Source organism: Lissotriton vulgaris, chromosome 1_1 (assembly GCF_964263255.1).
Source record: "Lissotriton vulgaris chromosome 1_1, aLisVul1.2, whole genome shotgun sequence".
NCBI classification, from domain to species: Eukaryota; Metazoa; Chordata; class Amphibia; order Caudata; family Salamandridae; genus Lissotriton; species Lissotriton vulgaris.
The window spans coordinates 1,826,829,383-1,826,856,688 of record NC_141685.1 but is presented as its reverse complement, the minus strand read 5'-3'; the positions used below and the strand labels follow the sequence as shown (position 1 = coordinate 1,826,856,688).

Sequence of the window (27,306 nt, the reverse complement as noted above, 5' to 3'; positions counted from 1 at the left end):
GTTTGAATTGAGCAGTAAGTGGAGTTGTTTTTACATGTTGCAGTGACCCCTGACGAAGAGCCAGCATGGCTCGAAATGCATTGAGTAATAAACAAAGATGGGCAGTAGGAGGCATTTGAAAGTGGTGAATAAAGGATTCAGGTGCAACCATTCTGTCTCCGTGGTGATTGAACATGAAAGAACATTGACAAAGTACTGATAAACAAATTTGGTATACTGTGATAAAAATGGTGAACTTTGGAGGAAGTGGTTTACCTTGAGGGATTATCCCCATTCAGCAGTGCGGCAGTTGGGTGCGCGAATGATGTGCCCTTTTTGGTAGAATTGAAGTGACAATTGCCACGTCGTCTGCATATGCCAATGTTTTAAATTCTCATCCTTGAGCTTATAGTAACAGAATCCTATTGTTAAATTCCATCCTACGTAACAGTGGGTCGATGTATAGAGCAAGAGGAGTGTTGAGCACGGGCACCCTTGACGAGTCCCCCGCTTGATCTGAAAAGGCGCAGTGTACCCTTTATTAATTCTGAGTCGGGCTATAGGACTTCTATAAAGAGCCTTTATTACGGTTATATATCCCTCCTCTATACCGATCCACCTCATAACCACCCAGAGGTAGTCCCAAGAGACCCTATTGAATGCCTTCTCTGCATCCAGTAACAGAATGGCCATAGGGTCCCCTGAGACCTCCGCTGCATCGAAGAGGGTAATAACTTGCCGTATGTGCTGGGTTGTGGCCTTCCCTGGTATAAACCTGTGCTGGGTGGGGCTAACCAGTCCCTCTATCACCCTACATAGTCTTAGAGCCAATACTTTAGAGAAGATTTTTGCATCTGCATTCATGAGAGTTATATGTCTATAAGACCCTGGCTCTAAAGACGGTTTGCCCTTTTTCAAAATTATTACTATGTCTGCCCCTGCTCAAGAATTTGGTATAGACTCTCCCCTTGCGCCTGCAACATCGTGTCCACCATGTCCCTACATACAGCCCCTTGGAAGACCTTTTACATTTCGGCAGGTATTTGATCAGCAGCTGCCGCTTTACCTGATGGGAGGTTTTTTAATGACATGAGTATCTCGTCAAGGGTTAGAGGAAGTTCGAGTGCCGCCTTCTCCTCCTCAGGAAGACTATGGGCTAATATGTCCTTGAGGTACTCCTGGATGGCCATTAAATCCCTTGGCTGGTCCTCATTGTAGAAGGGACATTGAAATATAATAAATATAATTTTTGGGTGGACACAATCTCCCAGCGGATTCTTTTCCTTATGAATACAGCATCCAAGTCGGGAACATTTTCTTCCCAAAAGCTACTCTCTAATGCGACTCAGTGATGTCACACGCTCCAGCTGCTTCTCCGCATCAGGCCGTGAGTTCCCCCTGTTATATTAGACTTTAACTGGCATGCTGATATCAGTGCCTGAATGTATTGACGGTTCTCATTTGAGGTTTACCGACTGTAACTGATAGAGATATGACAGTGAAGAACAAGTTACTTACCTTCGGTAATGCCTTATCTGGTGGAGAATCTATCTAGCTGCAGATTTCTCACTGTAGGATTGTCCTCAATGTCAGGCTGGATGTGGAAATCTTTTCTTGAGCAGTACCTCTACATGCAGTAGGTGGTGTCATTTGACAGTGAAGCAGTAGTGCTTTGAAAAAGTATGCAAGGATGGCCACACTGCTGCCAGCAGCGGTCAGCAATGGGAAGGCCTCTGGAATGAGCTACAGCATTGGCAAAATGAGAACAAATACTTTTTGGAGGTTCTTTCATAGCCATGGCATACAAAATGTTGATGCAAAATATCCTGAGGAGAGGAAGGCGCCACGCAGCTCAGCTACCACTGTCAAAGTTGTCAGCTAATTTTAAAAAAAGCTCCAACTGAGATACTGCAGAATCTAATGAATTGGACAAACACAGAGAGTGAACTAAAACAGAAAGTAACTCCTTGTCTAACCAGAGAGATAAAGCAGCTAAAAAGACAGAAGACAAAGAAAAGGTAGCTCCCAGAGGCGTTCTTCCCACCACGCAAAGGGATATGGAAAGAGGACCGGATTGAAGTGGGTCCCTTCCATATAAACAGAGTGAAAACCCGAAATAACCAACATATAAGCACAAACAAAGATACAGTGTAAAGAGCGGATAGAAACAGGCTCATAAACATCAGATCCAGGACATTAAATCACCTGGATGTGACAATACAGGGAACGAGTCCTGAAGAAGGTGCAAGAATAAAACAAAGGGCACCGAAACGCCGCGTCGACAGTTTGTTCCTTTATCATTGTTTGACCAATAAATGTGATTTTTTAATATGTTTATGTAGACAGTGCTATAATAGCATTTTTTAACCTTATAACTCTTTTTAACATTTGAGTGTATATTTTTGCAAAAATTGAAAGTGTATTTCTTGTTGTTTCATATAACATGTTCAATGTTACTATGAATTTTTAACTTTTATAAAATAAATGAATGATATTTTACATAAACTTTTGTCCGTGTACATGAGGTTTCTATAGTACTTGTGGGTCCAACAGATTGTTTTAGTTGTAAATTTGGTAACCCGTACAATACTGCAAATCCCTTGGTGTCCAATGAAAACGTCCCTCTAGGGATGTATTTTACTCAAGATTCACTAAATCCAGGAGAAGGAGTTATGTATTTTGTATGATTGTTGACCCAATCCTTTTCCTGTTAGAAAGGGTAGCTCCCTACTCTAAACTTTCTAGATACAAAATGTTGATAGAGCTCCAACGCAAAATATGTGTTTGGTCATCACCCTGCCCTTCTTGGCACCAGTGAAATCTACAAATATTTAGTTGTCCACTCTGGCCAGTCGAATGTGATCAATCAATGTAGTGGGATACTGCACACCTGGGATCCAGTCAACATAGCCACTCATCCTCCTTGATGATAGAATAAAGTCGGAAGAGTGCTAGACCGCTAGAAAGGCTGAAACCACCCTTGGGTAACAAGGTGAAGGTGCGAAAATCCAACTTGTGTGAATAAGACTGAAAGAGGAAAATAGGAGTCCTGGGGAAAAAGGGACACCAACCAACCCTCAGTGTGGAAACAGGCTAGGCTACTTCCCATTTTGAAAAAACCCGACGCTGACCCCTTACAATTTTGCAACTACCGACCCATATCGCTTCTGCCAAAACCTGCCAAGGTACTGGAGAAAGTGGTCCAGAAACAGTTGGCTCAGTATCTTGAATCAAATCAGCTGCTGCACGATTCTCAGTCCGGTTTTAGAACCGGCTACAGCACCGAGACGGCGCTGCTGGAAGTCTCCGAGATTATCAGGGAATCAGTGGATAGGGGCGAGGAGGCCATGTTGGTCCTCCTCGACCTATCCGCTGCATTTGACACTGTATCCCATAACATACTTACAACCCGTCTACAACAGCTGGGGGTCGGTGGTACAGTCCTGGCATGGACTAAATCTTTTCTGTCCAGTCGGTCTCAGAGGGTACTGATGCACCCATTTGAATCAAGAGGATAAACCCCTCTTGTGCGGAGTGCCCCAGGGCTCCGCCTTAAGCCCTTTATTGTTTAACGCCTACTTGGCCCCACTTGCCAAGGTAGTAGAGTCATGGGGGGGTCAGGGTGGTCTCATATGCTGATGATACTCAGCTCGTTTTTTCATTTAGAGACCATTCTGACTCCCTCTTTACCAACTTCAGAAACTGCCTTGGCAATATCTGCACATGGATGTCTGCCAATCACCTTGCCCTAAATACCGACAAAACTGAGGTTCTCTTTTTTAGCCAGAAATCCCCCCCCCTGCAACCCTATGGTGGCCTACCGTCTTGAACCCTCCACCCACACCAGTGCAGTCTGCCCGCAACCTTGGCTTCACATTTGACAACACCTTGTCTGGTAAAACCCAGGTCAATAAAGTTGCGGGGGCCTGTTTTAATAAACTGCGTATGATTAGGAAGATTTTTCCCTACCTCCCCCAAACATCTCGCAAAACGGTTGTCCAGGCACTTATCACGGCACATCTTGATTATGCCAATAGTTTATATGCAGGTGCCCCCCAATATCTTATAGACCGTTTGCAAATCATTCAGAACGATGCAGCAAGGCTCATTGGAAATATCCCTGCCCGTAATTCGGTCAGAGCATATCGGGATGAGCTACACTGGCTTCCCATAGCCCGGCGTATTGATTTCAAAATTCTGATTCTTGCATTCCGGGCAATTCATGGAACTGGCCCGACCTATCTGAGCAAACGACTCAAGATATCATCTTCTGTAAGACATCTGAGATCTAACAGCCTTCGTCTACTGAACGTCCCAAGATTCAGGCTTACCCGAAGTGGCGGCAGAACTTTCACCGTCACAGCTGCCAAGCTCTGGAACAGCCTACCTCTTGACCTTAGGTTCATCGAATCTGAGCCAGTCTTTCGACGCAAACTAAAAACCTGGTTGTTTACGAAACGCTAATTAAATGCTTCTGCATCTCTTGATTTTCCTCTCAGATGGACTTGAACTAGGCAACCCTCTCTGGTGATATTCATGTAATCTTAGCGCCGGGACACCCCCGCCGGAGGTAGCCGCGCGCTCTACAAGCTTCTAAAATAAATAAATAAATAACCTCTTGAGTTGAACGCTCAGGGGACCTGGCTCAGGAACAGCATTCTGAACAGCTCTTGCTAAATTAATAGGCAGAAGGCGGAGATCCAAAACAGATCTCTGGCCCTCATCCTTCCTGGTTACTACAAAGAAAAAAAAAGATTATAATAACATGCCCCTGTCTTCTGAAGACACCACTTCTATGTCCCCTTTTTCCAATAGGGAAAGGTCCTCTGCCTCCGAGATTCAGCTGTAAGAAGGTGAGCATGGTCTGAAGGAAGGAGGTGATCTGGCAGGGGAGAACGCTCAGTGGATCTGCTTGATCACTCAGCCATTTGCCATGATAACTTCCCAGCTTGTGACAAAATGGAAAACCCTCCCCCCAGAGGAAGAAAGTGGTGAGAGGGGGAGGAATTTAGAGATGGCAGAATCAACAAACAATGGTAGGAACTGTATATACTGCTGCTGAACATATTCACCCCTGCCTTGAACAGAGCAAAATATCTGCTGGGGTGTATCTACTCCAGCAGCCAATATGGGGTCTCGGAGAGCTTTGTTAACCCTTTCGATGCTGATGACGAGCTCAGCTCGTCATCACCCACGGGTGTCGTGTGCTGATGACGAGCTGAGCTCGTCATGAACAATGGTGATCAAAGCTTTCCAGCACACGGGAAAAATCCCCGCAGCAGCCATGTGGTTAAAAGGAAGTGAGGGCTCCAGACAAACTATGAAGGGTTGTAAAATTTCTGTCAGAATATTTGACTCCACTTCAACAGAAGGCAAACCACTGACTGCGGTATTGGTGCAGAGGGAGGCCCTAAATAAACAAGGGACGTTGCATTGGTCAGCGTCATCTTCACTGTAGGAGCTGGAACCGAAGACAATGAAGGCCTACAGTCAGAATGCACCAGTGTCAGAGTCATTAGAGTACCCAAACCATCAAGGGTAGACCCTTGCCCTCACAGAGGGTTGTGGACAGTCATGAGAAGATCCAGTATAGTTAGCCCAACCTGTGTGGGGCTGGGTCCAAGGACAGGAGAACTCCGGCCTCAGCTTCTCAAGTGCAGTGGGTTCTCCTGACATTGAGAAGGAGTCTGGCATGAGCCAATGGCGCCCTGACTCTGAATAGTACCTGGAGTGGGACCTCTTCCTCGAGGAAGATGAATTCTCCTATGGCAGTTTTTATGCTTTTTGTGGAAGTTCCTTTAGAAGAACATTCCACTGTTTTCACAGTTCGCTTCCACAATAAGTTAGGAAATCACAGAGATTTTTTTTTTCTACATGCATCCACTATCTAAACAGCATGAATACATTCTTTATAAACACACATTGGCAAAGACCAATTATGGCCTCGTCACACTGCTGCAATGCTTATGGTTTGTTTTTTATTGGCAGCATAGGACACAAAAAGAGGAAAAATATATATATACCCAGTATCTGAAGGTGGTAGCCTTTTGCTTGCAATAAAAAAATGTATATTAAAAAACCTCTGAATATACTTTTTTAATACAGGGGTATCCTAGCTGCCAGGGTATTTAGAACAGGAACAGATCATGTTTTTAATTTTTAACGAATATCACAGGAAAATACATTTCTTATTAGTGCTAGAGAAAAGTACTTCCCATAACCTGAAGGCAATGTAGACATAAAAGCATGACCAAAAACAAAAAAAGGATAAAGAACAAAAAACTCATTAGGCATTAGCAAAATAAAGTGTAGGTCCGCCCTTCCCGACACTGATGTGCACTTCCTTTTAGGCAAATGTGCATGTCACCAGACAAATTCCATCACTCACAAAGCAAGGCAGCCAATGACTGAAGTGGGCTGAACCACTGACCTGTGCTGCATGCTGTAGTGACTGGATGCAAAAGGTGAATGACAGATGAACAGACTAATGGATGAGGAAAGCTGACCCAAATCCTCTATCTACATATATGTTTGTGTATTGTTTTCTTTATGTTTTTTTAAATTACTTGAGGTGAGCCAAAGCGGTTTTTAAACCAGGAGTAAACGTCCCCTTGGAAGTTAGTCATGAATCATTAACACAAATTTATTGCAAAAAAATTTATTGGCATCTGAGAAGATCTTGAACTTGGAACGTACTCTTGCAGCAGACAACATAGGCAGTTTAGCAACCCAGTGAAAGGACACACACCTTGAAAACATATCCTACATCAAAAGCCATCATTAGGATGCAGATACATTACATCACAGCACCACTACTACTACTACTTTATAAGAATTGCAGGTTTATGAGATATGAATGTAAAAATTAAGTAACAATTTACAATAAGCATTGGCAGACCCAAAGGTCTGGAATTGACCGCCAGCCTTTTGGAAATTCTTTTGTCATGGTTTTTGCAATACGTTATTATTTGGGAACCTGCTGGGCCCTCATTAAATCAGGAATTTATTTTGTTGATTATGCCCAAAAATGTTGCTAGTCTAAAAAGAAAAGTACACTAAGCATGGAATTCCTGGCTCTGAAGGGAACTACCTTGTGTGTGGATGTGTTCCTTGAAAAAAGGCAGCATGCTGTAACTCACAGTGAAGTCATTCAATGGCGTAAGTGGGCTAACATTGCCCCATGTGCATGCTGGAGTAGGTTAAGAAACATGTATGGCCAACAAGCCCTGTAAGTAACTAGCTGATACATACTTTTAGTCAAAGGTCTTGGCTAACACAGACTAAAAATAATCAGTCTCGAGTTGGCTGACTAGCCTCGCCTTTGAGAAAGAAGGCAAGAAAGAATTTAGAAACTTAAAGAAGTAAGGGAAAGAAGGATGGAAGGAAGACAAAAACAGAAGGAAGATGGGCAAAAAAGGAAGGAAGGAAGAAAGGGAAGCAAGAAAAAAGGGAGGGCGTGAGGCAAAAAGGCAGAAAAGGGAGAGTGGGAAAAAGAAAGGAATGTAAAAAGGAAAGGAACACAAAAATGAAGAAAGGACAAAAGAAGGAAAGAAGGCCAAAAGAGGTAAGAAGGAAAGAAAGAAAAGAAGGCTAGATTAAGAAAGAAGGAAAGACAGATGAAACCGAAAAAAATGAGAACAAGAGAGAAGGAAAAAGAAAAAGGCAAAAAAGAAGGAAAGAATATAAAAAGAAAGAAAGCAGGAAAGAATGAAATAAAGGAGGCAAAAACAAAGAAAAGTCAACAAAGTAAAGAAGACAAAAAGAAAGACTTTAAAAAACAAAGAAAAGAAAGCAAGAAAGAATGAAGGTAAGAAAGAAGGAAAAAAGTAAAGGCAGCAGGAAATGAGGATGGAAAAAAGGAAAGAAGCAAAGAGAAAGAAGGAGAGAAAGACAAAGGCAAACGAGAAAAAAAGAAAAGAAAGAAAAATGGAAATAATGAAAGAAAGGAATAAAAGTTAAAAAAAGAATAAAAGAAGATAAAAAAGAAAGGAGAGAAGGAAACAAAAAGTAAAGGCAAAAAAGAAAGAAAGGAGGAATGGAAGAATGAAAGACAACAAAAAAAAAAGAAGGAGAAAAGAAAGTAAGAATAAAGGAAAGAACTAACATAGAAAGAAGGAAAGAGGGTTAATGCACAAGTTACTACTTGTGTAACGATATATCTGTAAGAGACATTAGTTAGTGATAGATTACTTACCTTAGAATATCCCCAGGCGTCAGACTGGATCCGGAAATTTTTGCGTAGCAGTACCCTTGCGCGTCGGTAGGCGTTGTCTGCGGCTCCGCGTCCGTCGTCGTGGGCGCCGTGATGACGTCGTCTGAGTACTTCGACGTCGCCTCCGCGTGCTGACGTCAGTTCTTAGACACAGCTTTTCCGCTCCAGAAGCGCTGAACCATGTTAAAAACCAACACTGGTGCCATTGAAACTAGGGCCCTGAAAGGGGATGACCTTAACCCTAGATATCGGTTCGCAGAACGGGGGGGATGGGTGGGTCGGTAAGGAATCTATCACTAACTAATGTCTCTTACAGATATATCGTTACACAAGTAGTAACTTGTGCATCTGAAAGAGACACGTTAGTGATAGATTCCTTACCTTAGAATACATACCCCAGCAATACCAACCCCGGTGGTGGGTCTGCGAACCAATAATCACACCAGAAAGTCATGGAGGACGGAACGGCCAAAGAAGCCATCCCTCCCGACTTGACTGTCCAGGCAATACTGTCTTGCAAACGTGTGCAGCGAGGCCCACATAGCTGCCTGGCAAATGTCCTGCAAGGGCACACCCCGGCCCAGGGCAGTTGTTGTCGCCATGGCTCGGGTGGAGTGAGCCCGCAATCCAACAGGGGGCTCCTTTCTAGCCAAGGAGTAGCATGCCTGGATACATAAGATGATCCATCGGGAGATGGTCCTCTTATGTACCGCCTTCCCCTTCCTAGCGCCCACGTAGCCAACAAAGAGTTGGTCATCCACCCGGAACTGGCGTGTGCGATCCAAGTAAAATGAGAGCACACGTTTTGGGTCCAGACGGTGGAGCCGCTCTTCCTCTTTAGAAGGGTGCGGTGGCGGAAAGAAGGTTGGCAAAGTGATGGACTGCCCGATGTTGAAGGTTGTGACAACCTTGGGCAGGAAAGATGGCTTAGTACGCAACACAACCTTGTCCGGATGGACAGAAAGGAAAGGAGGAGTACAAGTGAGGGCCTGGAACTCACTCACTCTCCTGGCAGAGGTGATGGCAACCACGAAAGCAGTCTTCAGTGTAAAAAGGCGGAGAGGACAGTTGTGAAGTGGCTCAAAGGGAGCGCACATCAGAAATGTAAGTACAAGGTTCAAGTCCCACTGAGGCATCACAAACGGAACAGGTGGAAATGTGTGTGTGATGCCTTTTAGGAATCGATTTACAATAGGGGACTTGAACAAAGATGGTTGATCAGGCAGCCTTAAGAAGGCTGAAAGGGCAGAAAGATAGCCCTTGAGAGTGCCCAGAGCAGAGCCCTGCTTGGCAAGAGAAAGAAGGAAGAGAAGAACCTCAGAAAGAGGGGCAGAGAGAGGATCGACAGCCTTTGCTGTGCACCATGTCACAAATCTGTTCCACCTGCAGGCGTATACCGTCTTTGTGGAGGGACGCCTGGCTGCCAGAATGATGTTACAGACTTCAGGAGGCAAGTCAAATGGCCTCAACTGTCGCCGCTCAATCTCCAAGCATGGAGGTGGATACTGGACAGGTTCGGGTGGAGGACCGTCCCCTGCTGCTGCGAAAGATGGTCCTCCTGAAGAGGCAGACGAACCGGGGGATCGACTGACATACTGAGTAGCTCGGGATACCAGTACCTTCGTGCCCAGTCCGGAGCCACAAGGATGACTTGGGTCCGGTCGCGTTTGATCTTCTTCAGCACTCTGGGCAGAAGTGGTATAGGCGGAAAGGTGTACAACAGACCGCAACTCCACTCGCGACGAAAAGCGTCTCTGAGCGAGTGCCGCCTTGGAAATTCCAACGCGCAGAACTGATGACATTGCGCGTTCTCTTCGGTGGCGAATAGATCTAACCAAGGCTCTCCCCACTGCAGAAAGAGACCTTGCGCCACGTCCGAGTTCAGACGCCATTCGTGATCCATCGAGCACCGTCGGCTGAGTTCGTCCGCCCTGGCGTTCAGAGAACCTGCCAGGTGTTGAACCACCAGGGTCACCCCCTGATGTTCCAGCCACTGCCAGAGCCGCAAAGCCTCTTGACAGAGGGTCCAGGACCCCACACCGCCCTGTTTGTTGCAGTACCACTTGGCGGTGGTGTTGTCCGTGAACACCTGCACTACACTCCCCCGAACAGAGGGGAGGAATGCTTTCAGTGCCAGACGAATCGCCCTCAGCTCCAGAAGGTTGATATGGAGCTGGGACTCCGCCGGAGACCAGAGGCCTCTGATCTCCGCCTCTCCCAAGTGGCCTCCCCAGCCCTGGAGGGACGCGTCCGTCACAACCACGTGCTCCAGTTGGGGAAGGGAGAGGGATCTGCCGTTGACCCAATCGCTGTCCGTGAGCCACCACTGCAACTGTCTCGCAGTCCCCTCCGAGATCAGGACATGGTTGGACAGGTTGCCCTGAGGCTGGGCCCACTGAAACTTCAGGTCCCACTGCAGAGCCCGCATCCGCCACCGGGCGTGATGCACCAGAAGGATGCAGGAAGCCATCAGCCCCAGGAGCTGCAGCGTCAACCTGACCGAAACCCGGGATAGCGGCTGGAAGATGGGAATCAAAGCCTGAATATCCCGGACTCGCTGCTCGGGAGGATAAACCCGAAACTGCGCCGAGTCCAGAACAGCTCCGATGAAGAGGAGCTTCTGAGAGGGGCACAGGTGTGATTTCGGCACGTTGATGGAAAACCCCAGCTGGTGCAGGAGATCCGCCGTAATCTGGAGGTGGCTGACGACTGTCTGGGACGAGCCTGCCTTCAACAACCAGTCGTCGAGGTAGGGGAAAACTGAAACCCCCAACCTGCGCAGATGAGCTGCGACCACTGCCAACACTTTCGTGAACACCCGTGGGGGCTTGTGAGGCCAAATGGGAGCACGGTGAATTGAAAATGCTCGAGGCCTACCGTGAACCGCAGGTAACCTCGGTGGGCCGGCAGGACGGGGATGTGAAAGTAGGAGTCCTGCAAGTCCAACGCCACCATCCAGTTTTGCGGGTCTAGGGCAGTCAAGACTTGAGCTAAAGTCAACATCTTGAACTTCTCCTTCCGGAGGAAGCCGTTGACGCTCCGTAGGTCCAAGATAGGGCGTAGGCTTCCTTTGCCCTTCTTGGGGACCAGAAAGTAGTGGGAGTAGCAACCACACCCTACTTCTGGCCCAGGAACGCGCTCGATGGCCCCCTTGGCCAAGAGGGCCGTAACTTCCTCTTGCAGAAGTTGCAAGTGGTCCCCCGACACGCGGTGGTACTGCGGTGGCATGGCTGGAGGGGTCGACTCGAAGGGGAGGGAGTAGCCCCTTCGGACGATTTGCAGCACCCACCTGTCCGATGTGACTGAGCGCCAGTGGAAGAGGTGATGGCGGACCCTGCCCCCCACTGGCGTTACATGGGCCTGAAAACTCGGACTAGGAAGGTTTTGAGGCGGGGGCTGCGGGTGCGGACTGGCCTCGCCTGGGACCCCGACCGCCTCCCCGGCGGTTCCCACGGCTTCCACCGTGCGGGACATTCTGCTGCGGCGTGTGGCTGATGGTCCGTGTGGGGGCGCCCCTTCCTTGGCCACGAAAGGAGCGAAAGGCACCCATTTGCTGGGGCGGGCCGAGAGGCCCAAGGACTTGGCCGTAGCCCTGGAGTCCTTAAAGCGCTCAAGCGCGTGGTCTGCCTGGTCGCCAAATAGGCGACAGCCATCAAACGGCATGTCCAGAAGCGTGGCCTGGACATCGGCCGAAAAATTGGCGCACCGTAGCCAGGCGTGGCGTCTGACCGCCACTGTCGTGGCCATCGTTCTGCCTAGCGTATCGGTGGTATCCAGTCCGCACCGGATAGATTACCGTGCCGCATCTTGACCCTCCGCTAGGGCTTGGGTGAGTTTAGCCCTGACCTCCTCAGAGCATTGTGGCAGCACGTCCGCAACCGTGTCCCACAGGGTGTGGGTGTAGCGGCCCAAGAGGTATGCAGTGTTGACTGACCGCAGTCCCAGACTAAGGGACGAGAACACCTTCTTGCCAAACTGTTCGAACCTCTTGGATTCCCTGTCGGGAGGTGCCGATGGGAATGCGGTCTGGGAGTTAGAGGCCTGGATAACCAGGTTCTCAGGGGTTGGATGGGTCGACAGGAAACTTGGGTCACCCGGAGCCGGGCGGTAGCGTCTGGCCACGTTCCTGTCCACAGGCTGTCCTGAGGCGGGCTTGGACCAGGTGCCCAGCAGAACGTCACATAAGGCCTCATTGAACGGCAGCAGAGGCTCGACCGAGCTTGACTGCGGTTTGAGGACCTCGGTGAGGAGATTAGTCCTCACGGCTGCTGAGGGGAGCGTAAGGTTTAAGGCCTTAGCCGCCCGCATCAGAACTACGCTATAGGCTGCCCCCTCCTCCGTAGCCACGGTTGGAGGGGAGACAAAACCAGTGTCTGGAGAGAGGTCCAGGCCACTGGCTTCTCCAAGCTCCTCTGTCCAGTCCGTTTGGTCCTGACATTCCTTTGTCAGAGGGTCCTCAGACTCCTCCCAGTCCTCTTCATCACCCAATGCCTGGTAGCCAGGGTCAACAATTGGGGCCTGTTCATTGAAGTAGAATGTACCCAAAGCCGTCTCGTACGGCGTCCAGTGGGGCCGTGTCGACGGCTGAATGGGATTGACAGAAGAACTGGGGCCGGCGTCGACCGAAGTCGGCGCCGGTGGTGGCACCCTTGGGGACGGCGCCGGTGAGGTCGTGAGGTCGACCGGCGTCGACCCGGATCCGGATCCGAAGCCGGATCCGGCCGGGGCCTACGGCGCCGGGACCGAAGTCGCCGGCGGCGCCGAGGCCGAAGCCGTCTGCGGCGTCGGTGGCGGAGCACTCGACTGGTGAGGCCTCGGAACCGGACCCACTGGGCTCGAAGACGCCGTGGGGTCCAGTGGAGAAGAGAGCGACCTCATGGCCATGAGGTACAGCTCGATCTCCTCCGGCGTCGCACCCTGTTCAGGGACCCGAAGGTATGGGGCAGGATGCGACGTTAGCGACTGCGGAGCCGCGTGGGCGGTGCCACCCAAAACCCCGGCCGCGTAGGGTGAGCGTCAGGGTCGGTCGGAGGAGCGATGACGCCGCTCCGACCTCTCATGCTTCTTACCTGAGGAGGAACCAGAAGACCGATGCCTACTTCCGGAGCTGCGAGGGCTCCGTCCCCGCGACCGATCCCTCGACCTCCCATGGGACCGGGACCTCGAATGGCGCGGGCCGGCTGCCGGACCTCGAGCCGCTTGCGGGACCGCTCCCGCCTAGCCTTCGACGTCGGAGCTCGACAGTCGGAGCAGGAACGGTCGTCGTGGTCGAGGCCTAGGCACTGCAGACACAGGCGATGGGGGTCGGTACTCGACATCAGTCGACTACACCTCGAGCAGGGCTTGAACCCGGGCATCCCTACCGGCACCTGAAGAGTCAAGTGACTCGAAGAAGATCAAAAATGATAAAAAAAGTTTTAGTCAAAAAGTGACTAAGGGGTAGAGCTTCTCCGGATCTGCGGTAGCTGGCGCGGAAAAAAGAAGAACTGATGTCAGCGCGCATAGGCGGCGTCTAAGTACTCCGACGACGTCATCCCGGCGCAGACGACGCTGACGACGGACGCGGAGCCGGAGACGACGCCTAACGACGCGCAGGGGTATTGCTACGCAAAAATTTCCGGATCCAGTCTGACGACTGGGGATATTCTAAGGTAAGGAATCTAATACTAACGTGTTTCTTTCAGATCTGTAATTCCGGATTAGAAAGGAGTAGCTGCATCATGGTTCATATCTTTGGAATGGTAATGATGAATCTTCTTTACTGGTAAAGTAGGATTTAACATTACTGTTTTAGAAAAACAAGTTACTTACCTTCGGTAACGATGTATCTGTAAGAGACATTTATTAGTTATAGATTTCTTACCTTAGAATTACCCCCAGGCGTCAGACTGGATCCGGAGAATTTTTCTCTTAGCAGTACCCCCCGCGTCTGAAGGTGGTGCGGGTTGACTCTGCGTCCGTCGTCGGCATTGTAGTCACCGGGATGACATTGCGGTGCCTACTTAGACGCCGCCCCTGCGCACTGACATCAGTTCTGACACGACTTATCACAGCAGGTGTGCAAAGCCATGAAAGACACTGACCACTGTGCACCACAATTAGGGCCCTGCAAGGGAGTCCCTATCCCTAGAAGTCAGTTCGCAGAGTGGGGAGGATGGGTGGGGATAAGGAATCTATAACTAATAAATGTCTCTTACAGCTACATCCTTATCGAAGGTAAGTGACTTGTTCATCTGAAAGAGACTATTAGTTATAGATTCCTTACCTTAGAATAGATACCCCAGCATAACCAACTGCGGAGGAAGGTCTGCGAAACAACTTCACACCAGAAAGTCCTGGAAGACAGAAAGAGCAGAGTAGCCGTCCCTCCGGACAGGCAGTAATGTCTGATGAACGTGCCCACATGGCTGCCTGGCAGATGTCAATAAGTGGGACTACACGTGACAAAGCAGTAATTACTGCCTTAGCTCTAGAGGAATGCGCCGGCCGCCCCACTGGAGGTTCCTTTTTTGCTAAAGCAAAACAAATCTTTATACAAAGGAAAACCCATCTTGAGATACACTTTTGGACAGCTTGACCTTTCTTGGCACCCACATAGCCAATGAAGAGTTGATTTTCCTCCCAGAAATCTTTAGTGCAGTCGAGGTAGGAGTATAGCGCACATTTTGGTTCCAGACGGTGGAGTCTCTCCTTCTTGGAAGGGTGCGGAGGTGGGAAAAAGGTGGGCAGAGTGATAGTTTGTCCCATGTGAAAAGGAGTAACTACTTTAGGAAGGAACACGGGTCTCGTCCTAAGCACCACTTTGTCCAGAAGCACATAGAAGAAAGGGGGCTTGCAAGCAGAGGTGATGGCAAAAAGAAAATCAGCCAGTAAGGGGCCTAAGCGGACAGTTGTGAAGAGGCTCGAAGGCAGCACACATAATGTAAGTCAAGACCAGATTTAAGTCCCACCGAGGCATTATGAATGGAGATGGAGGAAAGCGGTGAATAATGCCCTAGAAGAATCTATTAACAATAGGGGACTTGAACAAAGAGGCCTGATCCTGTAGCCGAAGAAAACCAGAAATGGCTGCAGAGAGCCTTTAAGAATGCCCAGAACAGAGCCGTGCTGGGCCAAAGAAAGAAGAACCAAAAGATCCTCAGAAAGAGGGGCGAAAAGGGGATCCACAGCTTTTGCTGTGAACCATGCCACAAACTTGTTCCATCAACAGGTGTCTACCGGCTTAGTGGAGGGAAGCCTGGCTGCCAAGATGACATTACAGACTTTGGGTGGAAGGCCAGCAACTGTCGCCACTCAATCTCCACACAAGGAGGTGGAGTCTGGACTGGTTGGGGTGGAGGATCATCCCCTACTGCTGCGACAGAAGATCCTCCCGAAGGGGCAGTCTGATCGGAGGTTCGATGGCCATGCTCAGGAGCTCGGGGTTCCAAACTCTTTGTGCCCACTCCAGAGCCACAAGAATGACTTGGGCCCGGTTGTGCTTGATCTTCTTCAGCAGTGGGGGCAGAAGTGGTACAGGCGAAAAGGCATACAGGAGGCTGCAGCATTGGATTGCCGCATTGGAAACTCCAACGCACAGAACTGCTGACATTGCACGTTCTCTTCGGTGGCGAACAGATCTAACCAAGGCTCTCCCCACTGCTGAAAGACACCTTGCCCCACCTCTGAGGGAAGACGTAATTCGTGATCCACCAGGAACCGATGGCTGAGTTAGTCTGCTCTGGCGTTCAGAGAACCTGCCAGGTGGTGAACCATCAGAGTCATGCCCAGATGTTCCAGCAATGTTCAAACGCGAAGAGCCTCCTGACAAGGGGCCCATGACCACAACCCGCCCTGTTTGTTGCAGTACCACATGGCAGTGGTGTTGTCTGTGAACACCTGCACTACCTTCCCTTTCAGGAAGGGAAGCAATGCCTTCAGTGCCAAGCGAATCTCCCGCATCTCCAACAAGTTGATATGGAGCCTGGACTCTTCCGGAAAACAGGCTCCTCTGATCTCCGCCTCCCCTAAGTGGCCACCCAATCCCAGGAGTGATACATCGGTCCCCACCGTGAGCTCTGGTTGGGGGGCAGAGAGGGATCTGCCTCTGGCCCAATTGTTGCGCAGTTCTATGTGAGATTTGGACTTAGTCGGAAAGATTCCCCTGATGCTTCGCCCACTGGACCTTCAGCTTCCACTGCTGAGCCCGCATATGCCACCTAGCACGATCCATCTGCAGGATGCAGGAGGTCATGAGGCCCAGCAGCCCCATGGTCATTCTCACCGAAATCCGGGATAGAGATTGAAACATCGGTATCATAGCCCGGATAACCCAGACTCGCTGTTCAGGAGAAGAGACCTGAAGCTGCACTGTGTACAGAACAGCCCTGATGAAAAGGAGCGACTGAGAGGGAGTCAGGTGTGACTTCGGCACGTTGATAGTGAACCACAGCAAATGCAGGAGGTTCGCCGTAGTCTGGAGGTGGGAGTGGACAGCCTGGGGCGAGCCCGCCTTAAACAGCTGTTCAGCGAGATAGGGGAAGACTGGAACCCCTGATGTGAGCAGATGAGCTGCGACCACCGCCATCACTTTCGTTAACACACGAGGGGCACTGGTAAGGCCAAAGGGGAGCACAGTGAACTGAAAATGCATGTGACCTACCGTGAACCTCATGTAGAGTCTGTGGGCTTGCAGGACTGGAATATGAAAATAAGCTTCCTGCAAGTCCAAAGCAACCATCCAGTCTCCAGGGTAGTGGGCAGAAGGACCCGAGCCAACGTAAGCATTTTGAGCTTCTTCTTCCTGAGGAAGCAGTTGAGGGCCCTGAGGTCTAGAATAGGACAAAGGCCTTTGTCCTTCTGGGCACCAGAAAGTAGCGGGAATAGCAACCATGACCTACTTCTGGTGCTGGGACCCTTTCGATAGCTCTCTTGAGAGATGAAACATCCTGGCGGAGAAGCGCCAAATGATCCTCCGACATGCGATCGAAAGATGGTGGCATAGAGCTAGGGGTAGTCTCGAAGGGGCTGGAGTAGCCCCTTCAGACTATCTGCAAAACCGACCTGTCTGACGTGATGGTTTGCCAGTGGGGGAGGTAATGGCAAATCCTGCCACCCACTGGCTGCTGATGGGCCTGAAAGCTCAGACTAGGAGGGTCTGGAGGCTGCTGCAGGGGGGGAAGGGTGGACTGGCCCGCCCACTGGCTCCCAGACTGGGTCCCATGCCTGCGGCTGGGATGCTTGCGTGCACCTGTGGCACGACTGGTGCAGGTGTGGTGGGGTGCCACTTTCTTAGCCATGAAAGGGAGGAAAGGCAGACTGTGGTGGACGGGAGGACGCTGAGAGGCCTAAGGATCTAGCTGTAGCTCGAGCATCCTTAAAGCACTCCAGAGCCAAGTCTGCCTTGCCACCAAAAACGCGACGGCCATCGGAGGGCATGTCCAGCAGAGTGGCTTGGACAGCCTCGAAAAGCCAGATGTCATCAACCAGATGTAGCGCAGTAGGTCAACAGAAGTGGCAATCATTCTGCCCAGTGAGTCGGTGGTATCCAGTCCACAGCGAATAATGAATTTTGTTGCGTCCCTCCCATCTGCAATGGCATGTGTGAGCACGGCCTGAGCCTCCTCCGGGCACTGAGGCAGTACTTGTGCAACCCTATCCCAGACTGTGTGGGTGTATTGGCCCAAGAGGCATACGGTAGTCACGGACTGCAGTGCCAAGACAGAGGAAGAGAACATGCGCTTCCCAAGATGTTCCAGCTTCTTGTATTTCCTGTCTGGGGGAGCAGAAAGGAATGCGCCCTTGGAAGAAGAAGCTTGACCACCAAGCTTTTGGGGTAAGGGTGTTGGTGAGGAAAATAGGATCGCCTGTAGCCGGGCGGTGGCTGCGGGCAATCCTCCATTCCACAGGAGCCCCTGTGCTGGGCTTGGACCAAGTGCTCAGAAGTACGTCTGTGAGGGTTCCGCAGAAGTTGTCACAGGTTGAAGCCCCTACGTCAGATCAGTCCTGACTACCACTGTAGGGAGCTCCAGGCCCAAGGACTTGCCTGCCCTATGCACCACCTCTGCATAGGTCTCTCCCTCCGACTCCCTCCTCCATAGACAGGGTAGGGAGAGAAAGGCGGCCAAGATCTGGTGAATTGTCAAAACCACTGGTGTTACCCAAGTCCCCTCTTCAGTCTGGTTCTTCCAGCTTGTCTGCCAAAGGGTCCAACGACTCCTCCCATTCCTCATCACCACCTTCAGGGCGAAAGGGAACACCTGGGATGAACAAAGGAACAAAAGTACCCTAAGGCGTCGGATTAGACATTGGTCCGACTCCGGGTACATCTCTGGGATGAGGATGGGGACGGCGTCGATGGGGGCACGGCCGATGCTGGGGTCGCCATCGTCTGGGATTGGCGCCAGGGAAGGTTGAGTAAGGTCGACCGTTGCTGATCTAGATCCAGGCTTGGACCCACGAGGACCCTCTGGCACCAGGGCCGGAGCCGCCGGTATAGAAAGGCCCAGGGCCCCAGACCAACGTGGGTCCCAAAGGCGCGCCAGCAGTCGGGCTGCCTAAAGATGCAATGGCGGGCTTCGTAGAACGTACGCAGCAGGGCAGGGGATGCCCTGGCTCCTGGAAACGGGGGAGGCGCGGAGTCATCCCTGAATCAGGCACCAGAGACAGAGCCTTAGAGTGGCGATGCTCCGGATCCCGAGTTGCATCAGGCGACCAACGAGGTGAAGGAGAAGAGCGACAGCGCTTCTTTGCATTTTTCTTGTGCTTCCACTTACTCGATGAGTGCGAAGACTTGGACAAGGTGTGGTGGCTCTGTGAACAGTCTCGAGCCCTTCCCCTCAAGAGAGACCAGGAGCGACGCAGAGCCACCTGCCAGGCCTCCAAAAGCTTCTGGGACAACTCCCACAGATGCATCGGATTCATGGTCCAGCAGTCAGAGCATGACTTCAGGCCGTGGTTGCAATCAAGACACCAAAGACACACGAGATGCAGGCCCGTCACACACATCAGTTTGTGACGGACCTTGCAGGGCTTGAAGCCAGTCCAATGATGGGACATCCCTCGCGCGCCAGGAGTCGAGGACTTGAAAAAAGAAGTCGACAAAAGCTTAGTCAAAGAAATGACTAAAAGGGTAAGCTCTCTCCGGATCTCTCCACAATGCTCAACGCAGACAAACATTATTCATAAATTGCGTTATCCCGGTAGGAGTAAACGCCAGGCATGAATAATGTTTGTCTACATTGAGCATTGTGTTTGAAATGATGGATCTATGACGTTACAACGCAGGCTATTACAACGCCTGCTGTTACAACGCGGTTTTTACATTGCATACCATTACAACGCATAGTGCTTTTAGGCGCTGGATAGTGAATTATTTAATTTACTATTCCAACTCCAGTCCCCGTGGATAGTAGGGAAGGTGTTGGATAGTAAATTAAATATATTCCCTATCCTAGAGCGCCCCCCGCGCAATCCGTTGTAATGGTTTGCGTTGTAATGGTTGCGATGTAATGGTAGTGCGTTGTAATGCTTGCGTTGTAAGTGATGTTTACCGAAATGATTTATGCACGTCAGACTTTCTAAATGAGCACGCAGTAGGCAACAGCCTTTGTAGTACTTGTGAGGAATTGCCTAGAAATAATTACTCAATTGGCTGTTGAGTTCAAAATTGACTGGTCTATGAGCAATATTAGTTTGTGCTCCGATGAATAGGAGCTTCTGAGAGGGAATCAGGTGTGACTTCGGCACATTGATGGAAAACCCCAGCGAATGCAGGAGGGCGGCCGTTGTCTGTAGGTGGGAGACCCAGTCTAGGGCGAGCCCGCCTTCAACAATCAGTCGTCGAGATAGGGGGAAGACTGAAACCCCTATCTGCGCAGATGAGCTGCAACCACCACCATCACTTTCGTGAACACCCGAGGGGCGCTGGTAATGCCAAAGGGGAGCACAGTAAATTGAAAAAGCTTGTGGCCTACTGTGAACTGTAGATAATGCCGGTGGGCCGGCAGAACGGGGATGTGAAAAATAAGCATCCTGCAAGTCCAACGCTACCATCCAGTCTTCCGAGTTGAGGGCAAACAAGACCTGAGCAAGAGTCAACATCTTGAACATCTCCTTCCGGAGGAAGCGGTTGACATCCCTGAGATCCAAGATAGGAAGCAGGCCCTTGTCCTTCTTGGGGACCAGAAACTAGTGAGAATAACGACCACGACCTACTTCTGGGACAGGAACGTGCTTGATGGCTCCCTTGGAAAAAGGGAGCCATAACTTACTACTGGAGAAGGGCCAGATGATCCTCCGACATGCAGTGGTATCGCAGTGACATGGCTGGAGGGGAAGTCTCAAAGGGGAGGGAGTAGCCCCCTTCAAACTATTTGCAAAACCCACCCGTTTGACGTGATGGTGCGTTAGTGGGGGAGGTGATGGTGAATCCTGCTGCTCACTGGCGTTTGATGGACCTGAAGAGTCGGACTATGAGGGTTTGGATGCTGCTGCAGAGGGGGAGAGGGGGGAGGGGGGTTGGTGGACTGGCCCACCCGCTGGCCCCCTGAACCATAGCGTTGGTTCCCACGTCCCCACCGCGTGAAGGTTGGGCAACCTGCTGCGGTCTGTGGCTCTGGGTGGGACATAATGGGGCACCCCTTCCATAGCGAAAAGCAGACTGCGCTGGGTGACTAGAGAGGCCCAAGGACATGTCAGTAGCCCGTGAGTCCTTGAAGCGCTCTAGTGGGTTGTCCGCTTTGTTGCCAAAAGGCGAGGCCGTTAAACAGAATGTCCTTCAAGGTGTTCTGGACATCCCCTGAAATGCCAGAAGATCTAAACTAGGCGTAGCGAATAAGTGCTACTGATGTTGAAATTGTCCGGCCTGGACAGTTAGCAGTATCCAGCCCACAACGGATGGTAAACTTGGCAGCGTCCCTCCCAGCTGCGACAGCCTTGGAGAACACTGTTAGGGCCTCCTCCGGACACTGGGGTAGCACCTGCGCAACAGTATCCCACACAGAGCAGGAATAACGGCCCGATAGACATGTAGTGTTTACCGACTGCAGTCCCAAGCTGCAGAAAATATTTTAGTTTCCCAAGATGATCCAGCTTCTTGGATTCCCTTTCCGATGAAGCGGTAGGGAATGCGCTCTTGGAAGTGGAGGCTCAGGGGTGGGGTGTTGGGATAGGAAAGTGGGGTCGCCTGGCGGTGGCGTCGGGCAATCATCCTTTCCACGGGTGCCCCGGTGTTGGGCCTGGCCCACGTGCCAAAAAGGATGTCGGTAAGGGCCTCATTGAATGGCAGCAGAGGCTCCGAAGAGCTCGCCAGCGGTTGAAGCACCTCTGTCCGGAGGTTAGTCCTGACTGCCACCATAGGAAGCTCGAGGTTGAGGGCCTCAGCCACCCTAATCAACATCACTCCGTATGACGCTCCCTGCTCCGTAGCCACAGAAGGAGGAAACAACATGCCACAATCAGGAGAGGTGTCAAGACCACTGGTATCCCCCAGTTCCTCTCTCCAATCCTGTTTGAATCCCATATTATAGCGCTGAGATACTCTCGGGTGATTACGCGCTCTATAAAAACCTTAAATAAATAATAATAAATAAAGGGTCAGCTGACCCCTCCCAGTCCTCCTCCTCAGGTTGCCAATCTGGGCGAAAAGGGACTTCAGGAGTGAAGAGGGGCACAAAACCCGGTCCAACTACTGGTCCACTTCGGGATGGAGGCCGGGGTCCACACCTGTCGGTGACACAACCGGCATCAGTTGCCGTGCCGGAGAAAGCGGCGCCGGTGGAGGTGTAATCAGGTCAACCGGCGTTGATCCGGATCCAGGCTTGGATCCACGGGGCCTGCCGGCGACGGGGCTGGATAAGGCCTTGGGCCTCCAACCGAGTCTGCGGGGCCTGAATGCGCGCCGGCGCGTTTGGTTCGTCCAACGATGGCATGCATCGCTTCGTAGAAAGTACGAAGTTGGACGAGAGTAGCTCCAGGTACCGGGAAGGGAGGGAAGCCGGGAGTAAACTCCTCGTCACGTCAGCCGACCGACGGGGAGAAGTCAAAGAGCCACAATGCTTCTTCAACTTTTTTTTGTGCTTTGACTTACCCGACCCTGAGTGCGGAGACTTAGATGACTTGACAAGTGGTGATGGCTCAGCGACCTGTCCCCCGTCCTCCCTCGCGACCAGGACATCGGACGGCGTAGAGCCAACTGCCGGTGCTCAAGCAACTTTGGGCACCACATCCGCAAAGCCTTCGTCGCCATCGGCCGGCAGTCGGAGCACGTCTTGGGGTCGTGGTCGCGCTCCAGGCAAAAGAAACACACGTGGTGCGGATCCGTAACCGACATCAGTCAGGTACAGGAACTGAAGGCCCTGAAACCGGGTATCCCTCGTGCACCAGGAGTCGATATAATCTGAAAAGAAGTTGACAAAAGTTGAGAAAACAGTCAGTCGAAAAGTGACTGGAGGTACCGCTCTCTCCGGATCTGCGCTGGCTGGCACAGAAAAAGAAAGACCTGACGTCAGCGCTCCAGTGCGGTGTCTAAGAAGCTCAGCGACATGACGCCAACGATGAACGTGGAGCCGACCGACGCCACCTTCCGACGCTCAGAGTTATTGCTGAAGAAAAAACTTTCCGGATCCAGTCTGACGCCTGGGGGTAATTCTAAGGTAAGGTATCTATAACTAACGTGTTTCTTACAGATATTTTATTTATTTTTTAGAAATTCATAACTTCAGTTATACTTGTTGGATTTTTGTCGTTTTGGTCTTGATTTTCCCATAAAAATTATTCCCAATTTTTTACTAAACCTGTGTGGAGTATTTTTGTGGTGTCTACATTCATTGTATTACTATGTGTGTGTGTGTTTTGCACAAATACTTTACATAATGCCTCTTGAAATAAGCCTGACTACTCAGTGCCAAGCTACCAGAGGGTGAGAACAGTTTATCTTTTAGGGCCAGACGTACGACCCATTTTTGCATGGGCAAACAGGTTTGTAAACCTGTTTGCACATTAAAAAACATCATGGGCCATGGGCAAAGCCTATTTAGCGAGTCGCAATTTATTTACGACTCGCTAAATAGGTTTTGCGACTCGCTATTTGGAAGGGGCGTTCCCTTCCAAATAGCGAGTCTCAAAACCATGTACTAATGTTTGGCGACCGCAAATGCGGTCGCAAAACACTTGCAATTACCACCTACTTCAAGTGGTAATGTATAGGAGGGACTGTCATTCCCAATGGGCTCGCAAATTGCGAGAGGCTCATTAATATTATTGAGCTTCACAATTTGCAACCCCATTGGGAATCGCAAACAGTGTTAAATACACTGTTGTACATTTTATTTTGCACCTCGCAATTTGCGACTCGCAATTATTCGCAAATTGCGAGGCATAAATTAAAATGGTCGTACATCTGGCTCTTAGTATGTATCTAGCTTTCCCTGACTAGGATTGGGGTCCCTACTTGAACAGGGTGCATGCTTATGCCAACTTCTAACAAAGGATCAGACATGTCAACACTCCATCGTCCCCCTCCTTATCTCACAGCCAGGGTGATCTTATATCAATTTGAAGGACAATAGGCAGCCAGTAGTGTTGTAGCAACAGCCGGCCATACAAGCCACAGTCCCAGCCAATGGGCAACCTCTCCCAAGAAGGAGGTTAAAGTCTCTCTCCAAGGGGCCACACTGCGGAGCAATCGAGCAGTGAGTCTGAGCCCACCAGACATCAACCAAGCTCCCAGGTCACAAAAGGAGCAACTACTTCTCCTTAAGTCTCAACCCCACATCAGTGCCAATCCGCAGGTGAAGAAGTAATGGGAGGGCCAGAGACGATGGCTCCCCCGACCACTGTTGCAGTTCCACGCAGCCACGTCCAGCACTGTCACGGCAAACAGGGTCCAGGGGAAGCTTCAACCAATAGCCAAGCGCCTGCTCGCCCGTTAGGCCACAGGCACCCACTCCTCATGAGATAAGCCTGTGGTCTCAGATGTTCCAACTGCTGGCTCCAGCGCCATATCTGCTCTTCAGCTCCCACCTGCCCCTTCAGTCTGACTCCTTCCTTCGCCGAAGGCAGTAGAGACATAGCACAGTCACGCGCCTCCAATTGGCAAGGCATGGGTCACACCTAGGACAAAAGGACTATGGCCCGATAAATTTCCTGCAGTTAATTCTCCATCAGGCCGCCACAGGGGCCACTGGAACTAGGCTAAATCACTTGGTCCTCCTGGATATAATGCTGGGTGTGTCCCACACAGCCCGGCTCCAACTACAGGAAGCTGCCAACTACAGCCGCCTTCTTGTTCCACATCGGCTGCCCAGCACCAGCTTGCTGAGCGTCTGGGCACCGCTGCAATACACAGTGTTCAGAATGATGAAGTCGGCTCCCACTGGTGCCACTGCACTGTGCTCTGCTTCCATCCCACTTCAACTGCATCCCTTGGTGAGAGGCCTAAGGAAGTTGCTGGATATTTTAAAGGGGGTCACATATGGAGCTCCACACTATGTGACTGCTCCAGCCGCTATTTTGGCCGTGTCCTCTACACCCCACCTATGTCTAAATAAAACTGTTACAAGTGTGCTGCAAATTAAACATGATAAAGTTTGTTTTCTTCCTGGGCAAGGTTTATTAACAAACCATTACTGAAACAGAGTCCTGGAAAGCAATATGGTATAATGTGAAATAGCAGCTGTCCACTTCAAAAAGAAAAAAAACAGCATTGGAAGGAGACAGGCAACACAGGCATTAAAGGAAACTACATTGTGTGTGGATGCCCACCTTCTGAAAGAGAAAAATGCAGTCACTCACTGTTGCAAAGTCATCCTGTGCCCTGGGCACCCACCAACTTTTTGCTGACTGGAACTGGTGGTAAATGACTGACTGACCCTGGGCTCTGTTTAACCAGGCCAATGGCCAGTGCCAAGCTAAAATGAACACATTAGAACACAGTTAAGACACCCACCATACACTAGGGTACACTATAATTATGGTGGGGTACCCCTGTAGTTGGCATGACCTACCACCTATGCTCCTAGTAGGGCAGGGGATTGAAACTACCTAGGAGTCTCCAGTAACCTGGGGCATGGTAGTTTAGAGGCCAGCAGATTCTCTGCACCAGCATGTGTGCAGTGCTGAAGCCTGAGGTCAGTTTAAAAGCTGCACTGGTGGCCAGGAGGACAGCTTGGCCAGGACAGCTTTTAAACCTTATAGTGTGCCCAACCTCGACTGTGGGGGTAAGGGCCCTGAAAAAATAAAAACCTACCATGTTTTTGCATATTAGGGACCCCCAGGGTCACCCCTAGGTATCCCAGGGGTGGGGGGTCAGTTATCTATAAGGAGCGCCCTTAAAAAATGAGTTTCTATATGCCTGGGTAAAGTGAAATTTTACATTTCACTCCCCACATTTTATTAAAGAGGGGCTCAAATTCGACTTTGATGCTAGAAGAATTGGGTAAGGATGATCTTGAATATTTCTGCAGATTCAGAACCCCTGAAGTCTCCCCTAGTTGCAGAGGGGGTGGGGGTCCTGTAGAATATAGGGAAATACTTATTAAATATGGTTTTATAAGCCCTGGTTCTTGAAAAGTGGCCCAGGTCATATTCCCTATTGCAAACCCCATGGCCCATAGGTTAACATGGTAGGAAGTGATTGATTAATAAATATTGATAGGAGAGGACTAGCCAGACGATTCAAAGACTTCCCAGAATGGTAGTAGTAAATCCAACAATATTATATTGTTAAATTTCTCCTAAAGTGTACATACAATAAGTTATGAAACTTTCTTGTTTGTAAGTCCAAATTCAGCCTTTCAGTGGTCTGCCCTGATTGGTCAGAGTTAAGTGGATTAGCCAGGTTGCTGGGAGGGCAGTGTGCTGTTCTATAGGAATGCCAGGCCAGGAGGTGGCGTCGTAAACTACGCTCTTCAAAGGCAGAGGGGAGGCCTGGGTTTCAGTCCACTATGACAGTCTTGACCAAGAGTCCGGGCTAGGCTTAAGGAAGGTATGTGCAGATGGTAGGGGGAGAGTCCGTGGAAATAAGATATCCCAGGGGGTGTGTTTAGCCAGGTCTTACCTCCTTGCTGGAAAATAAGCCATTATGGATTTGGAAGAATGATGCACTCTGGGACAAACTAATGCCACACTCCACAGGATGTGGTCATAACAATGAGGAGTTGCCCTACTCTCATTGGTCAGCAGTGACCTGGTGCTTGACCCAGAGAATTTTGAATAAGTATCTGAGAGGGGCAGAGCCCTCAAGATCTGCTGCTTGAAACTGAATGAAGCAAGAAGTGCCCTGCTGGTGATTTGTGCTGTGCAAGGAACTCTAAGGCCTGACCTCTGGAGACTGCACCAAGTGAAACTGCAGCCCTGTGGATTACCTTGCTGCCAAAGGACTCAAGAGTGGAACTCCCTGCAAGCTACAGGTTAACAGAGCTCACCTGGACAGCCCCACAAAGAATTCAAAGCCTGGAGTACCAGTGGATTTGTAGGGGTTTTGTTCAAGTGGATTGCGGAATTGGAAGTTTCACACTTTCAAGGACCCTCTTGGAGATTCCAGAACCTTGGATTGTGTGTTGGATACTTTGGGACCTGCAAGCGGAACGCCAGGAAGGTGTTCTAACTGGACCCCGCTTGCTAAAGAAGGCCGCCCACTACAGTAGTGAGAATTCTTCAGAACAATTTATAAAGGTTTGTCCCTGACAGAGAAACCAAAATGACTTAAGGGGCGCTGTTGGTTTCTAAGCACTAGAAAGTGACTAATCTTTAAAAATTCATATCTCTGGTTCCCTACAGTGGATTATTTTCGTTTTGGTGTCATTTAAAATATAAAAATATTACCTATTTTTATAAATTGGTGTTGGATTTTTATTTTGTGTTGTGTCTTAATTATTTACTGAAATTGTGTTTTTAAATGCTTTACATAACTGTCTTTGAAGTTAAGCCTGTCTGCTCGCAGCCACGTTACCAAGGGTTGAGCAAAGGAATACTTTTCTAAGACCTTTGCTGAGTCCTATCATGTGTTAGTGGCCTTATTGCCAGTGGCAGACTTACATTTGCCCATACCAATAACCCACTTTACAACACTCACAGTGACGCTAACCGGAGGCTTTAGTAGTAGGACCCACTGCCCCATGCTATAGTGGGCAGAA

General features: G+C 50.0%; 1 protein-coding gene across 1 annotated transcript in view; it reads right to left on the bottom strand.

The window, feature by feature from the left end:
* Nucleotides 1-27,306, bottom strand: part of WASHC4 (WASH complex subunit 4) — a 975,954-nt gene that overhangs the window by 112,373 nt on the left and 836,275 nt on the right. The window lies entirely within an intron of this gene.